The sequence below is a fragment of the Tenrec ecaudatus genome, chromosome 4 (assembly GCF_050624435.1).
Source record: "Tenrec ecaudatus isolate mTenEca1 chromosome 4, mTenEca1.hap1, whole genome shotgun sequence".
In the NCBI taxonomy this organism is placed as follows: Eukaryota; Metazoa; Chordata; class Mammalia; order Afrosoricida; family Tenrecidae; genus Tenrec; species Tenrec ecaudatus.
Window position 1 is genome coordinate 128,631,811 of NC_134533.1, and position 15,977 is coordinate 128,647,787.

Genomic DNA, 15,977 nt, shown 5'->3' on the forward strand with positions numbered 1-15,977 from the left:
CCTAGCGGCCTTTGGACTATGTAGGTTACCTAGCGGGCATTTGGACTATCTAGGTTAACGAATGGGCACTTGAACTATGTAGGTTAGCTAACAGGAACTTGGACTATCTAGGTTAACTAGCGGGCACTTGGACGATGCAGGTACCCTAGCGGGCACTTGGACGATGCAGGTACCCTAGCGGGCACTTTGACTATGTAGGTTCCCTAGCGGGCACTTGGACTATGTGGGTACCCTAGCGGGCATTTGGACTATCTAGGTTACCTAACGGGCATTTGGACTATGTAGGTTCCCTAGTGGGCACTTGGATTATGTAGGTTCCCTTCTTGCACTTGGACTATGTAGTTTACTAGCGGGCATTTGGACTATGTAGGTTACCCAGTGTGCACTTGGACTATCTAGGTTCCCTAGCGGGCACTTGGACTATCTAGGTTCCCTAGCGGGCACTTGGACTATATAGGTTCCCTAAAGGGCACTTGGACTATGTAGGATCCCTAGCAGGCACTCGGACTATGAAGATTCCCTAGCGGGCAATTGGACTATGTAGGTTCCCAGCAGGCCCTTTGACTATGTAAGTTCTCGAACGGGCACTTGGACTATGTGGGTTCCCTAGCGGGCATATAGACTATCTAGGTTACCTAACGGGCACTTGGCTATGTACATTACTAGCGGGCATTTGGACTATGTAGGTTACCTAGCGGATACTTGGACTATGTAGGTTCCCTATCAGGGACTTGGACAATGTAGGTTAACTAGCGGGCACTTGGACTATCTAGGTTAACTAGCGGGCCATTGGACTATGTAGGTTAACTAGCGGGCACTTTGACGATCTAGGTTAGCAAACGGGCACTTGGCCTATGTAGGTTACCTAGCAGGCACTTGGACTGTCTAGATTACCTAGCGGGCACTTGGACTATCTAGGATAACGAACGGGCAATTGGATTATGTAGGTTACCTAGCAGGCACTTGGACTATCTATGTTAGCTAACGGGCACTTGGATTATCTAAGTTATCTAGCGGGCACTTGGACTATGTTGGTTACCTAGCGGGCATTTGGACTATGTAGGTTCCCTAGCGGGCACTTGGACTATCTAGGTTAACGAACGGGCACTTGGACTATGTAGGTTAGCTAACAGGAACTTGGACTATCTAGGTTAACTAGCGGGCACTTGGACATGCAGGTTCCCTAGCGGGCTCTTGGACTATGTAGGTTTCCTAGCGGGCACTTGGACTATCTAGGTTACCTAACGGGCATTTGGACTATGTAGGTTCCCTAGCGGGCACTTGGATTATGTAGGTTCCCTTCTTACACTTGGACTATGTAGTTTACTAGCGGGCACTTGGACTATGTAAGTTACCTAGCGGGCACTTGGACTATGTAGGTTACCTAGCAGGCACTTGGACTGTCTAGTTTACCTAGCGGGCACTTGGACTATCTAGGTTAACGAACGGGCACTTGGACTATGTAGGTTAGCTAACAGGGACTTGGACTATCTAGGTTAACTAGCGGGCACTTGGACGATGCAGGTTCACTAGCGGGCACTTGGATTATGTAGGTTCCCTAGCGGGCACTTGGACTATGTGGGTACCATAGCGGGCATTTGGATTATCTAGGTTACCTAACGGGCATTTGGACTATGTAGGTTGCCTAGCGGGCACTTGGATTATGTAGGTTCCCTTCTTGCACTTGGTCTATGTAGGTTACTAGTGGGCATTTGGACTATGTAGGTTACCTAGCGGGCACTTGGACTATGTATGTTAACTCGCGGGCGCTAGAACTATGTAGGTTACCTAGCGGGCACTTGGACTATGTAGGTTAAATAGCGGGCACTTTGACTATCTAGGTTAGCTAACAGGAACTTGGACTATCTAGGTTACCTAGCGGGCATTTGGACTATGTAGGTTACCTAGCGGGCACTTGGACTATGTAGGTTAACTTGCGGGCACTTGGACTATCTAGATTACCTAGCGGGCACTTAGACGATGTTGGTTAACTAGTGGGCACTTGGACGATCTAGGTTAACTAGTGGGCACTTGGACGATATAGGTTAACTAGCGGGTAATTGGATTATCTAGGTTAGCTAGCGGGCACTTGAACTATGTAGGTTAACTAGTGGGCCCTTAGACTATCTAGGTTAGCTAACGGGCACTTGGACTCTGTTGGTTAATTAGCGGGTATTTGGACTATGAATGTGCCCTAGCGGGAATTTGGACTATATATAGGTTACCTAGCGGGCACTTGTACTTTGTAGGTTACCTAGCGGGCACTTGGATTATGTAGGTTCCCTATCAGGCACTTGGACTATGTAGGTTACTAGCGGGCATTTGGACTATGAAGGTTACCTAACGGGCACTTGGACTATGAGGGTTCCGTATCGGGCACTTAGACAATGTAGGTTACCTAGCGGGCACTTGGACTATCTAGGTTAGGTAACAGCACGTGGACTATCTAGGTTACCTAGTGGGAACTTGGACTATGTAGGTTACCTAGCGGGCAGGTTGACTATGTAGGTTAACTAGCGGACACTTGAACGAACTAGGTTAACGAGCGGGCCCTTGGACTATGTAGGTTACCTAGTGGGCACTTGGACTATCTAGGTTAGCTAACAGGAACTTGGACTATCTAGGTTACTAGCGGGCACTTTGACTATGTAGGTCACCTAGCGGGCAGTTGGACTATCTAGGTTAGCTAATGGGCACTTGGACTATCTAGGTTACCTAGTGGGCACTTAGACTAGGTAGGTTACCTAGCGGGCACTTGGACTATCTAGGTTACCTATCGGGCACTTGGACTATGCAGGTAACCTAGCAGGCACTTGGACTGTCTAGGTTACCTAGCGGGCACATGGACTTCTAGGTTAACGAACGGGCACTTGGACTATGTAGGTTGCCTAGCGGGCACTTGGACTATCTAGGTTCCCTAACGGGCACTTGTACTATGTAGGTTCCCTAGCAAGCACTTTGACTATGTTGGTTCCCTATCGGGCACTTGGACTATGTAGGTTAACTAGCAGGCCCTTTGACTATGTAGGTTAACTAGCGGGCACTTAGACTATCTAGGTTACATAGCGGGCACGTGCACTATGTACATACCCTAGTGGGCACTTGGACTATCTAGGTTACCTAGCGGGCACTTGGACTATGCACGTCCCCTAGTGGGCACTTGAACTATCTAGGTTAAATAACGGGCAATAGGACTATCTAGGTTAACTAGCGGGCACCTGGACTATCTAGGTTACCAAGCGGACACTTGGACTACGTAGGTCAACTAGCGGGCACTTGGACTATCTAGGTTAGCTTACGGGCACTTGGACTATGTAGTTTAACTAGAGGGCACTGGGACTATGTAGGTTAACTAGCGGGCACTTGGACCATCTAGGTTAACTAGCGGGCACATGGACTATATAGGTTAACTAGCGAACACTTGAATTAGCTAGGTAACCTAGTGGGCACTTTAACCATGTAGGTTAACTAGTTGGCCCTTGGACCATCTAGGTTAGCTAACGGGCACTTGGACTATGTAGGTTACCTAGCGGGCTCTTGGACTATATAGATTACCTAGTGGGCACTTGGACTTTGTAGGTTACCTAGCGGGCACTTGGACTATCTAGGCTCCCTAGCGGGCACTTGGACTACATAGGTTCCCTAAAGGGCACTTGGACTATGTAGGTTCCCTAGCAGGCCCTTTGACTATATAAGATCTCTAACGGGCACTTGGACTATGTGGGTTCCCTAGCGGGCATTTGGACTATCTAGGTTACCTAATGGGCATTTGGACTATGTAGGTTCCCTAGCGGGCACTTGGATTATATAAGTTCCCTATCGGTCACTTGGACTATGTACGTTACTCGTGGGCATTTGGACTATGTAGGTTACCTAGCGGATACTTGGACTATATAGGTTCCCTATCAGGGACTTGGACAATGTAGGTTAACTAGCGGGCACTAGGACTATGTAGGTTACCTAGCGGGCCCTTGGACTATGTAGGTTAACTAGCAGGCACTTGGACTGTCTAGGTTACCTAGCGGGCACTTGGACTATCTAGGGTAACGAACGGACACTTGGACTATGTAGGTTACCTAGCGAGCACTTGGACTATCTATGTTAGCTAACGGGCACTTGGACTATCTAAGTTACCTAGCGGGCACTTGGACTATGTAGGTTACCTAGCGGGCCCTTGGACTATGTAGGTTACCTAGCGGGCACTTGGACTATCTAGGTTAACGAACGGGCACTTGGACTATGTAGGTTAGCTAACAGGAACTTGGTCTATCCAGGTTAACTAGCGGGCACTTTGACCATATAGGTTAATTAGCGGGGACTTGGACGATATAGCTTAACTAGCGGACACTTGGATTAGCTAGGTTACCTAGCGGGCACTTGAACCATGTAGGTTAACTAGTTGGCCCTTGGACTATCTAGGTTAGCTAACGGGCACTTGGACTATATAGGTTAATTAGCGTGCACTTGGACTATGTAGGTGCCCTAGCGGGCATTTGGACTATATAGATTACCTAGTGGGCACATGGACTTTGTAGGTTACCTAGCGGGCAATTGGACTATCTAGGTTACCTAGCGGGCACTCGGACTATCTAGGTTACCTAGCGGGCACTTGGACTACATAGGTTACCTAAAGGGCACTTGGACTATGTAGGTTCCCTAGCAGGCACTCGGACTATGAAGGTTCCCTAGCGGGCACTTGGACTATGTAGGTTCCCTAGCAGGCCCTTTGACTATGTAAGTTCTCTAACGGGCATTTGGACAATGTGGGTTCCCTAGCGGGCACTTGGATTATGTAAGTTCCCTATCGCTCACTTGGACTATGTATGTTACTAGCGGGTATTTGGACTATGTAGGTTACCTAGCGGATACTTGGACTATATAGGTTCCCTATCAGGGAATTGGATAATGTAGGTTAACTAGCGGGCACTAGGAGTATGTAGGTTACCTAGCGGGCCCTTGGACTATGTAGGTTAACTAGCGGGCACTTGGACTATCTAGGTTAACAAGCGGGCCCTTGGACTATGTTTCTTTGTCTCTGTCGTGCTAGGGTCATCTCTGTTGTTATACACTCAATGAGCCACGTGTACTAAATCACTAAGATTTTTCCCTTCAAACGCTTCCCACTTCTTTTTCATGTCTGAGGCAGACTGACTGAGTCATAAAGGCAATACTTATTGCCCTCCTGTTCTCGGGGCCTCTGGGCCGTTAGGGGTATAAAGCCCGTAGGCTTCCATTAGCCACTCTAGAAAGGCAGGCGGACATTCTCTTATAAGAGCCTGAAAATTCTCACTGACCTTAGATAAATTCATAGGTTTCGTAGCTCTTCCGCAGTGTCATGTAAGAGCAACGGGTGATACCTGGTAAAGCGCTCATGGGGACTTTGATGCTCCGTTTTCTTTCTCTTCTGCTGCACTCTCTTAGTGTCATGCCTCGATGTGGCAGGATCAGTTCGGGCGCAGCTCCCACACTGTGTCTCCAGTGTTGTCCCCTCTAGGGCTATGGGTCTTTGAGGGACGTTTCTCATCGTGGGGCTGCCCATGTGGTCTTCTCTGTGAGCTGGCTTCTCTGATTGGGAACATCATCCTCAATGTATATTGGGCCAGGATGTGCTCCATTCTCCCCTCCTTCCCCTTGTTCTGCCCTGTGTTCTCTGATCAGATATGTCCCTCTCCGCGAGCTGCAGATCCGGTGCCACGCTGTGAAATACAATATTCGGGGCCTGCAAGCATGTAGGGGTGGGTAGGTGTCAGCTCAGATCTTTTGAGAGTCCAGGAGATATTGACTGCTCGATGGGCATAGTTCTTTGGGGCACCGTGCTCTAAGTCCAGATGCTGGTTGTGAATATGACTTTGTTGTTAACCAGGTGTGTGTCTCTGGGTCAACTCCTGTGTGTTTTTGAGTGAGTTTTCTCATCTGGAAAGTAAATGAACTGAATTATCCAACTCCCATGTCAGCAAGTTATCGAGAGGGGTTAATCAGAGACTGTTTCATATAGTGTGTACCTGCGCGCTGCATTCTAGACCTGGGGTGACAATTATGAGCTCAGGATAGAGATGGTGTCCAGCAGGTCACATACGTGGCTCCATATTGAAACAGGAAGCCCACTGTGGAGATTTGGTCCTTCCGTTGATGGCCACCGGCCACCTAGTCTTCTCCTGCTATAACTGCTTCACTGGTTCAGCAGCTGAGCTAGGTGCCAGTGCCATCATAACCAGGTGGCTAACTGGGACAAAGGGCAGATAGATATTTGTTATCTTGTTGTCTTGAGAAGCCCATCTAACCTCCATGCAAACCTTCTGGTGTGAGTTATCTGTGGAAGGAATCATAGGCTCACAGTAATTCACATCTTTCTTTTTGACAATGTGCCCGTATTCCTATCTGAACCTGAGAAGGTGGCCCCTGTGTCCACCAAGAAATTTACTGGCTGGCCCCCTACATGGAGAGTTAGCCTGGGCTTTTGGCGGCGAAGTTAAACAGAGCCCTGACCCCTTCACTCAGCTTCTTCAAGCATTATTGTCTCTTTCTTGCGTCTTTCTAGGTGCAGATGAGGCCCGTCCACTCTAGTGGAGGGTCATGCACCTCTCCTGGGGTTTACAAGGCACTGAATTTTCCAGTGTCCTTCTTTCCTGCAGTAGGCACATTGATCCTTCCCCATGGCTTGGCGGTGTCCACAGGTTAGTCTCTCCGTGAGTGGGCCATGCTCTCCATTTCCTGTGTCTCTGGGGTCTCTCATGGCAATTACTAGTATTTTAGCTAGTTTCTTTGTCTCTGTCGTGCTAGGGTCATCTCTGTTGTTATACACTCAATGAGCCACTTTTACCAAATCACTAAGATTTTTCCCTTCAAACCCTTCCCACTTCTTTTTCATGTCTGAGGCAGACTGACTGAGTCATAAAGGCAATATTTATTGCCCTCTTGTTTTCAGTGCCTCTGGGCCGTTAGGGGTATAAAGCCCATAGGCTTCCATCAGCCACTCTAAAAAGGCAGGCGGACATTCTCTTATAAGAGCCTGAAAATTCTCACTGACCTTAGATAAATTCATAGGTTTCCTAGCTCTTCCGCAGAGGGTCATGTAAGAGCAACGGGTGATACCTGGTAAAGCCCTCTGGGCCTTGCTAGCAATTGAGATCCCACATTGTTCGTGTAGTGGCCAAAAGAGTTTCTCTCAAGTGGGGAGTGCCCGCTCGCTGACCATCAGGTTCACTGACTGCTTACTGGGCCTCTGTCTGGAAGGGCTACCCTTCCTCCGTTGTGAACAGCACCTGGAGAAGTTGCTGGCAATCATTCCAGGTGGGCTGATGAGTATGGAAGACATACCAGGACTAGTGTGTGGGGGGGGGCTGCTGGTAGGGCGGGGGATGGGGTGGGGTGCCGGTGAGGGAGGGCATGACTCAATAAGGGCCTGTTAGAAGTTTTCTATTTCTGTCCCCTAGAAACTTTATAGGGCGGGGCTGGAACTAAAGGGTCTGAAGCCAGCTCTCCCACTCCCAGAGTTCTCCTGAAAAATGGGATAAAGCAGATTAGGGGAGAGAGATTGGGAGAGGAGGGGAGGGGAAGGGATGGGGAGGGGGTCAGGGTGGGGGACGGGGAGGGATGGCCTCGCCCTATTTGGTTTTGGGTACTTGGACCGTGTGTTTTTCCGGTCCTGCCATGTTTCCTGAAACCTTGGAAACAAGGACTCTTTCTTTGAGGGAGGGAATAAGTCTTTTATATTTGCAGGATTCTTAGTGGCAATGTCAGCCCACACTTGAATTAAAGGGATCACATCGGGATGTCCTGGTTCCCCATAACCATAACTATGAACTCTTTGTAATTGGGGATGGGAAAGCTAGTCTTGCGTGGGTCAATCAGGGACTCCTTCTGCCCCATCACTTTTAAACAAATTGTAGAGTCTCCAAGCTTTGGGGTTGAAACCACATCCTCTTGGTGAACGCCTAGAGCAGGGGTCCTCAAACTACAGCCTGTGGGACACATGCAGACAACCGAGGTCATTAATCCTTTCTGCCGGGTGGATGTGCCCCATTTATTTATTTTTTTTTGAAATTCAAATCAAGATATGCAGTGTGCACATGAATTTGTTCGTAATTTTTGTTTTTTTTAAACTATAGTCTGTCCCTCCAATGGCCTGAGGGACAGTGAACTGGCCCCCTGGGTAAACAGTTTTAGGACCCTGCCCTAAGGTATCCTGGACTTAGGTGTTACTACTAATCTCCCAGCCCTGAAACATTCCTGAACATTCTACCCGTTGTAGGAGGCACCATGGGAATTTGGACCCCGGGTAATTTACAAGCCTTTACTCCAATTGAACCCAAGAAAATACAAAATGACTTAGTCAGTTACTCTCTTTTGGTCACTTTTGACTCCTCCTGTACTAGCCCATTATTTCCATTTAACTCTATAACACGGAGCATGATGTTTTCATAACATTTTAAAAAATGTATATATCTTTATCTATATCTATATCTATATCTATGTCTATATATATATAAAACTATGAAAGTCCACAACAAAAAGAAAATAATTTTTCCCAAAATTAAAATTGAAGCGTTATAGGGTTAAAAAGAAGGATGGGTCTTATCAGCAGGTCCAAGACCTTAGCATCATAAATGAATCAGTGATACCACTGCACCTAGTAGTGCCCAAACCTGTACCCTCCTAGGGGAAAGTATGAATGCTTTTATCCCTCTTCCTGTACTTCCAGTGAACAAACACACATGTCTGGTAATTCTCAGATTTTTTTTTCCTGTGACACTCATCTAATTTCAAGGCCACTGCCACCACACAAGCTTACCCTTGTCGAAGTCAAACTGTTCACCTTTTAGACCGTTTGTTTTTCCCAGAAGTTATCGGGTGACTAAAGCTTCTGAACCAAGTGTGCCAGGTCCACGACTACCACCTCCTGGACTACGTCAACTTTATCCATCCTGGATTAAGTTGCCCTCAATGGACAACCCCTCCCAGCAGTGTAGGAAGGGTGTGGACCCAAAGCCCCACTTCGCCAATTTTGCCAGCAGGAAGTAGCTAGAGATGTCGTCGCCCAGTACCCCAAAGATTTGGGTCCATATCTCTTAAAGGAGGCAACTGTTAGGTAGCTATCCTAGGAATTGGGGCATCCGTTATGCATGCCCATAGGGTCAAGATAAGAGCCCAGTTAGGAAAAGCACCCTGTGCATGCTCAGAGGTCCAGGTTTCTGGCCATGAAGGGGAGGTACACCTGGGTGGGTCCTGTACCTGGAGTGACCAACCTCGGCCATGTAAATTTAATTCAGCCACTGGGGTCGGCTAGACTTGCCCACCACGCCTCCCTAGCGCTCATAAAACTCACTTTAGTGACAGACCAGGCTACTGCGTGATATCTCTCTCACTCAAGAAGCCTCTTTGGAGGCAGCAGGGCTGCACATGAGTGGCTGGTGGATACTGTTCAGATGCATGGCTTTCTGCTTGCAAGGGTTTTTGTCTCAGCTGACTGGAAGGGAGGAGGTAGTACATCTGGATCACAGAGTATCCATGTCCACAAATGAGGCTGCTCTTTCCACAGTGCTGGCAGTGCTTTATGAAAACCCTCTGCTTTGCAATGTAACTCCTTGTAGATTAGAGTGGGATGGGGCTTGGACCAAGGTATGCTTCCTCTTACTCCCAGTTGCAGGTTTCTGGATGCTGATTGTATCTCTTACAGCATCAGTTAGTGGGCTTGTTGTCTGCCTCAGGCTTTGTTCACGGAGATCCTCAAGCTTGTTGTTGGTGTGTGGCATGAGCAGAGGCTTCCTGCCAATCCCCCATGAGTAGTAGAGCTCCCATGGTGTGGACTCCATGTAAGCCCTGCCCCAGACAGCACGCTTAAAAAGGAGGGTGGGCCCTGCAATACAGAGGACCATTCCCCCTGTGGAATGGCCTCAGAGACCCACCTCCCTCACTGGCCAGCTGCTGGGGCTGTGGGCCTTAAGCTTCATGCCTTACTCAGGAATAAACACAGGGTGAGGTGACTCCAGTAGCTGTTTTGACTGGTCTAATCCAGCCTGAGATCATCCTTGCATGAGCCCTCTGCCAAGATTATTTTTGTTTCTTTTATGATCTTTTTATTAAGGGCTCTTACAACACTAACCACAATCCATATATACATCAGCTGTTTGAAGCACATCTGTACGCTAATTGCCCTCATTATTCTCAAAATATCCACCCTCCACCCAAGCCCCTGGCCTCAGCTCATCATTTGTCCCCCCTCAATGTCCGCGACCCATCCCTCATCAATCCTTGGAAATGTACTAATTCTTTTGTCATATCTTCACCCACCTTTCTTTTGAGGTCAATGAAGATCCTTGTAATCGGTTCCCACTTTCAATCCTGCCCTTCCTCCACTTCCCAGTATCTCCACTCAAAACACTGGTCCTAAAGGGCCCATGCACCCTGGATTCCCCATGTTTGAAATTCCTATCGGTACTAGAATACCTGCTCTAGTTTGGCCAGATTAGTATGGTAGAACTGGGTTCATGATAGTGGGGCAAGAGGAAGCATTAAGAACTAGAGGAAAGTTGTGTTTCATCTTTGCTGTCTCATACCCTGTATTCTTTAATCTCCTTTCTGAGATCCTTCTGTAAGGGGATGTCCAGTGCACTGCAAATAGCTTTTGGGTGTATACCCGGCAGTCCCCTCTCATTCTCCATGATAAGATTTTTTTGTTCTCATGATGCCTGTTGCCTTATCCCTTTGAAACTTTGTGATCACACAGGCTGGTATTCTTCCTCCATGTGGGCTCGGTTGCTTCTGAGCTAGATGGTTGCTTCTTTACTTTCAAGCCTTTAAGACCCAACACGCTATATCTTTTGGTAGCTGGACCGCATCGGCTTTCTTCACCATATTTGCTTATGCAGCCGCTTTGTGGTCAGTGATCATGTAGGGAAGGTGAGCATCGTAGAATGTCAATTTTATAAAACAGTGTTGTTGCAAAGAGGGAGTCCTTGAGCGGAGGCCCAATGTGCATTTGCTACCTTAATACTAAATCTATAAACATATGGACATAGATCTATTTCCCCATACCCCTTTGTAAATATATGTACATGACTTTATTTAGACGTCTATAACAGGCCCTTGCTTCCCAGCACACTCTTCTATACCCTTTGATTTTCCTCTTGTCCCCAGCCATGCTCAGTCTTCCTTTGGGTTTCAGTAATTCCTCTTGGTTACATTACCCTTGATCACGCCCTACCAGGCCTCCTACATCCCCCTCACCACCGATTTTCATCACTTGTTGTTCCCTTGTCTCTGGGTTTCTTGACACCACTTCCTTTACCCCACCGTGCTCACTCCCATGCGCAATGGAAAGGGCCGGTCACATGTTTGCTCCTCCAGATTGTTCATCCAGCCTCTCTTAATTAGACAGAATTTTAAATGTAATAACATGCACAAAACAAGACTGAGCAAAACCAAGCGACAAAAAAGAAAAATGAAAACAAAACCCAACCAAAATCCAATGACACTAAAAGAAAACAACACTAACCATGAAAGAAAAGTACAAGGACTGTGTGGTGAACTTTAGGAGTGTTTTCCAGTCCAACAGTTGGGGTACCGAGCCCTGACCACAAAGTCCACTTTGGCATTCCCCAAGGACTTTGATGCTCCTTTTTCTTTCCCTTCCGCTGCACTCTCTTAGTGTCATGCCTCGATGTGGCAGGATCAGTTCGGGCACAGAACCCACACTGTGTGTCCAGTGTTGTCCCCTCTAGGGCTTGGGTCTTTGAGGGACGTTTCTCATCGTGGGGCTGCCCATGTGGTCTTCTCTGTGGACTGGCTTCTCTGATTGGGAACATCATCCTCAAGGTGTATTGGGCCAGGATGTGCTCCATTCTCCCCTCCTTCCCCTTGTTCTGCCCTGTGTTCTCTGATCAGATATGTCCCTCTCCGCGAGCTTCAGATCTGGTGCCATCCTGTGAAAGAGAATCTTTGGGGGCTGCAAGGATGTGGGGGGGGGTGGGTATCAGCTCAGATCTTTTGAGAGTCCAGGAGATATTGACTGCTTGATGGCACAGTTCTGTGGAGCACCGGGCTCTTGGTCCAGACGCTGGTTATGAATATGACTTTGTTGTTAACCAGTTGTGTGTCTCTGGGTCAACTCCTGTGTGTTTTTGAGTGAGTTTTCTCATCTGGAAAGTAAATGTACTGGATTATCCAGACTCCCATGTCAGCAAGTTATCGAGAGGGGTTAATCAGAGACTGTTTCATATAGTGTGTACCTGCGAGCTGCATTCTATACCTGGGGCGGCAATTATGAGCTCGGAATAGAAATGGTGTCTAGCAGGTGACATACGTGGCTCCATTTTGAAAAAGGAAGACCACTGTGGAGATTTGGTCCTTCTGTTGATGGCCACGGGCCACCTAGTCTTCTCCTGCTATAACTGCTTCACTGGCTCAGCAGCTGAGCCAGGAGCCAGTGCCATCATAACCAGGTGGCTAACTGGGATAAAGGGCAGATAGATATTAGTTATCTTGTTGTCTTGGGAAGCCCACCAACCCTCCATGCAAACCTTCTGGTGTGAGTTATCTGTGGAAGGAATCATAGACTCACAGTAAATCACATCTTTCTTTTTCAAAACGTGCCCGTATTCCTTTCTGAAGCTGAGAAGGTGGCCCCTGTGTCCACCAAGAAATTTACTGGCTGGCCTCCTACATGGAGATTTAGCTTGGGCTTTTGGTGGCGGAGGGAAACAGAGCCCTGACCACTTCATTCAGCTTCTTCAAGCATTATTGTCTCTTGCTTGGGTCTTTCTAGGTGCAGATGAGACCTGTCCACTCTAGTTGAGGGTCGTGCACCTTTCCTGGGGTTTTCAAGGCACTGATTTTTCCAGTGTCCTTCTTTCCTGCAGTAGGCACATTGATCCTTAGCCATGGCTTGGCGGTGTCCACAGGTTAGTCTCTCCGTGAGTGGGCCATGCTCTCCTTTTCCTGAGTCTCTGGGGTCTCTCATGGCAATTACTAGTATTTTAGCTAGCTTTTTTGTCTCTGTCGTGCTAGGGTCATCTCTGTTGTTATAGACTCAATGAGCCACTTGTACCAAATCACTAAGATTTTTCCCTTCAAACCCTTCCCATTTCTTTTTCATGTCTGAGGCAGACTGACTGAGTAATAAAGGCAATACTTATTTCCCTCCTATACTCGGGGCCTCCGGGCCGTTAGGGGGATAAAGCCCGTAGGCTTCCATAAGCCACGCTAGAAAGGCAGGCAGACATTCTCTTATAAGAGCCTTTAAATTCTCACTGACTTTAGATAAATTCATAGGTTTCCTAGCTCTACTGCAGAGGGTGTTGTAAGAGCAACTGGTGAAACCTGGTAAAGTCCTCTGGGCCTTGCTAGGAATTGAGATCCCACTTTGTTTGTGTAGTGGCCAAAAGAGTTTCTCTCAAGTGGGGAGTGCCCGCTCGCTCACCATCAGGTTCACTGACTGCTTACTGGGCCTCTGTCTGGAAGGGCTACCCTTCTTCCGTGGTGAACAGCACCTGGAGAAGTTGCTGCCAAACATTCCAGGTGGGCTGATGAGTATGGAAGACATACCAGTACTAGTGTGTGTGGGGGGCTGCTGGAAGGGGGCAGGGATGGGTTTGGAGAGCCGGCTGGGGAGGGAGTGACTCAATAAGGGCCTGTTAGAAGTTTTCTATTTCTGGCCCCTAGAAACCTTATAGGGCGGGGTTGGAACCAAAGGGTCTGAAGCCAGCTCTCCCACTCCCAGAGTTCTCCTGCAAAATGGGATAAAGCCGATTAGGGGAGAGAGATTGGGAGGGGAGGGGATGTGAAGGGAGGGGGGAGGGGGAGGGGGTGGGAGAGGGGGACGGGGAGGGATGGCCTCCACCTATGAGCTTTTGGGAACTTGGACCGTTTATTTTTCCGGTCCTGCCATGTTTCCTGAAACCTTGGAAACAAGGACCCTTTCTTTGAGGGAGGGAGTAAGTCTTTTATATTTGTAGGTTTCTTAGTGGCAATGTCAGCCCACACTTGAATTAAAGGGATCAGATCGGGATGTCCTGGTTCCCCATAACCATAACTATGAACTCTTAGTAATAGGGGATGGGAAAATTAGTCTTGCGTGGGTCAATCAGGGACTCCTTCTGTCCCATCACTTTTAAACAAATTGTAGAGTCTCCAAGCTTTTGGGTTGAAACCAAATCCTCTTGGTGGATGCCTAGAGCAGGGGTCCTCAAACTACAACCTGTGGGCCACATGCAGACAGCCGAGGTCATTGATCCTTTCTGCTGGGTGTATGTGCCCCATTTATTTATTTTTTTTGGACTTCAAATCAAGATGTGCAGTGTGCACATGAATTTATTCGTAACTTTTGTTTTTTTTAAAACTATAGTCTGTCCCTCCAATGGCCTGAGGGACAGTGAACTGGCCCCCTGGGTAAACAGTTTCAGGACCCCTGCCCTAAGGTATCCTGGACTTAGGGGTTACTAATTTCCGAGCCCTGAAACATCCCTGAACATTCGACCCGTTGTAGGAGGCACCATGGGAATTTGGACACCGGGTAATTTACAAGACTTTTACTGCAATTGAACCCAAGAAAATTCAAAATGACTTAGGCAGTTACTCAGTTTTGGTCACGTTTGACTCCTCCTGTAGTAGCCCATTATTTCCATTTAACTCTATAACACGGAGCATGATGTTTTCATAACATTTTAAAAATGTATATATTAATGTATGTATATATAAATTAATAACTATGAAAGTCCACAACAAAAAGAAAATAATTTTTTTCCCAAAATTAAAATTGAAGCGTTATAGGGTTAAAAAAAGGATGGGTCTTATCAGCGGGTCCAAGAGCTTAGCATCATAAATGAAGCAGTTATCCACTGAACCTAGTTGTGCCCAAACCTGTGCCCTCCTAGCGGAAAGTGTGAATGCTTTTATCCCTCTTCCTGTACTTCCAATGAACAAACGCACATGCCTGATAATCCTAAGATTTTTTTTGTTTCCTGTGACACTCACCTAATTTCAAGGCCACTGCCAAGTCACAAGCTTAGCCTTGTCGCAGTCAAACTGTTCACCTTTTAGACCGTTTGTTTTTCCCAGAAGTTATCGGGTGACAAAAGCTTCTGAACCAAGTGTGCCAGGTCCACGACTACCATCTCCTGGACCACCTCAACCTTATCCATCCTGGATAAAGTTGCCCTCAATGGACAACCCCTCCCAGCAGTGTAGGAAGAATATGGACCCAAAGCCCCATCTCGCCCCTTTTGCCAGCAGGAAGTAGCTAGAGATGTCGTCACCCAGTACCCCAAATATTTTGGGTCCATGTCTCTTCAGGGGGCAAATGGTAGGTAGCTATCCTAGCTACTGGGGCGTCCGTTATGCATACCTTTAGGTCCAAGATAAGAATCCAGTTAGGAGAAGCACCCTGTGCATGCTCAGAGGTCCAGGTTTCTGGCCATGATCGTGAGGTACACCTGGGTGATCCCTCTACCTGGACTGAGAAACCTAGGCCAAGTAAATTCAATTCAACCACAGGGGTCGGCCAGACTTGCCCACCACGCCTCCCTAACGCTCATAAAACTCACTTGAGTGACAGACCAGGCTTCTGCGTGATTTCTCTCTCACACGGAGCCAAAGACCGAGGTCTAACTGCCCGCAGAGAGATGCGACAAACTCACGAAGGCACTTTGGAGGCAGCAGGGCTTCACATGAGTGGCTGCTGGATACTGTTCAGATGCATGGCTTTCTGCTTGCAAGAGTTTTTGTCTCAGATGACTGGAAGGGAGGAGGTAGTACGTCTGGATCACAGAATATCCATGTAGAAAAATGAGCTGCTCATTCCACAGTCCTGGCAGGGCTTATTGAAAATGCTCAGCTTTGCAATGTCACTCCTTGTAGATTACAGTGGGAGGGGCTGGGACCAAGGTATGCTGCCTCTTACTCCAGGTTGCAGGTTTCTAGATGCTGATTGTATCTCTTACAGCAACAGTTAGTGGACTTGGTGTCTGCCTCAGGCTTTGTTC